A 2,191-nucleotide genomic window follows, 5' to 3' on the forward strand; every position below is an offset into this window, starting at 1 on the left:
AGACTCTGTTTAGCAAGCGATGAATCAAGGGGAAATGAATTGTAAGAAAGACTTGAGGTAAGGAGATATGTGTCACCAGGTAGCCAGACTCTTCTCAAACCATTAGGTACCACAAAATTGCCACCAGATCAAGTGTAATTAGGCAGGCAGTTTTAGAAGTCAAGGATGGTGAAAGATAGAAAAGGGTCATCCTCCCCAGTCAAGAAAGGGACCTTCTGACTACAAGTTAGAGAATGCTCCAAGTGCTTCCCCTGCCTTAATCCACTGAAACTGAGAGCTACGGCAGGGACTCTGTGAGTCATGAGAACCTAATCCAGGAGGAGTTCCTGGAACAGGATATTTCTTTTTTTCAGAATCACTGCCAAGCCAGTTATGGGTGGATTTGCATTTGGGTTGGGAAATGATTGGACCAGGCCAATTTTGGTAGCTCCGCTTCCCCCTGGGTGGGACAGTAAGCGCCAATAAAAAGGGCCTCTGCTCCATGACGGCTATCCTCCTGCTACACGAGCTCCGATTGACTTTGGAGAAACTGGTGAGTCTGATTCTTCAGCTCAGCTTTGTTCTTGGACACCTGAATGTTGAGATTATGCTGGAGACAGCAAGTTCGATGGGTCCAAAGTTATGATCAGAGGGTATAATGCTACTTAGTGGATGGGCCGTGGAATCTGGGTACAATGTTGTATTGTATTTACTAGATTTCTGATACCTAGTTTGAATTCCACTATTGAAAAAGAAATTATCAGGAAATTTTTCCATGAAGGGAGAAAGAAAAAAGTATTTACCTTTTTCTCTGTCTTTCTCTTGGACTTCGGCTGTGATTTCACAGGCATTTATATTAGAATGTGTGAGACCCTTGCATTCATCCTGATTGTCCTTTGTTCTGTACATAAGTCATACTGTCAGGACCTCATGAGAGAAAATGGTGATAGAAACTTCTTGTGAGCTTGCCCAGGGTTTTGTAGCTTGTGGTGACCTTTTCTGAAGATGTCGTTTTCCTAAGAAAGAACAAAAGAAAGAAAGAAGGAAAGAAATAAACCAAATGAGAAAACATCACATGTTTCTTTAAAACAAAGATATTTTCTTTAGAAAAGTTGTATCAGAAAAGAAAAGCTTTTCTCTGAGTTGATATAACGATTTTCTGAAGAGTGAGAGAGAAGTCAGAAATTCATTAAAAGGTATAAAAGAGATTAAAGCACATACTTAGAGATCGGTGAGATACTATCTGTTGTTACTCCACAAGTTTCTGCTCTTTTCTCTATAGGAATTCCTTGTTGTGAACACAGTCTTATATTTTCTTTCAGATATTAAGACTCCAGAAAGATGTCTTCTCAACATCAGCAGTGCAAGCAGCCCTGCCAGCCACCACCAGTGTGCCCACCTAAGTGTTGTGACCCTTGCCCACCTTGCAAGTGTCCATGCCCTTGCCCACCTTGCAAGTGTCCAGACCCTTGCCCACCTATAAAGTGCCCTGACCCATGCCTGCCTCAGCAGTGCAAGCAGAAATGCCCTCCTGGGGCACCTGCTCATCATTGTTAGCAGAAGTGCCCACCCAAGAGTAGGTAAGAGCTTGACCTTTTATCTGCATCTGGAAAGGATAAGGACTATAGGCTCAACTAGTTCCAGAGCTCCACCTTCATCTTGTCTTCCAAGCCTATCATGGATACGGAAGAAGCTTTTCCACCATTCAGCCTCAGTATGTGTGTGGTGCTTCCTGACAGACAGAGCTTTCTTATCTGAGGGTGCTGTACTGCTTCCATCTGGGAGGTGCCCAAGAAAGCATCAAAGAGCGTCAGAAGGAAGAGCAGCAGCCTTCCTCCTTGGCGCCCTCTGAGGATTCTCTTGCTGTCTTCTGTGTTGGTCGGTCCCCTGGGCATGGGTATCTACCAGCTGAGCAATTGTTACTTATCCTCCACTTCCTGAATAAAATACAATCCTTTTGTGTGATGGGAAAACTTCTTCTTTGTTTGAAAACCTGCTTTTAGCAATATCATATCATAATTTTGCCTGATTTCTATCCTTCTTTGATCCTGAGTTTCAGGCTCTCAGAGTCACTGTTATCTGAATTTTGAGTCGTATCAAAAATTGTTTCTATACAGTTTCAAATCGAGGTTATTTTCTTAATTATTGCTTGATTGGTTTGAGGAACAAATTGTTTACCTTCTTGGGATTTCAAAACCTTTAATAAACTGTG

General features: G+C 42.4%; 1 long non-coding RNA gene across 1 annotated transcript; it reads left to right on the forward strand.

The window, feature by feature from the left end:
- Positions 1 to 500: 500 nt before the first annotated feature.
- On the forward strand, positions 501 to 1,944 carry LOC307049121. Its single transcript, XR_013810732.1, has 2 exons — positions 501 to 532; positions 1,302 to 1,944. It is a non-coding gene; the product is annotated as an uncharacterized lncRNA (long non-coding RNA).
- The last annotated feature ends 247 nt before the right edge of the window (positions 1,945 to 2,191 follow it).

Source organism: Hyperoodon ampullatus (assembly GCF_949752795.1).
Source record: "Hyperoodon ampullatus genome assembly, chromosome: 2".
Classification (NCBI taxonomy): Eukaryota; Metazoa; Chordata; class Mammalia; order Artiodactyla; family Ziphiidae; genus Hyperoodon; species Hyperoodon ampullatus.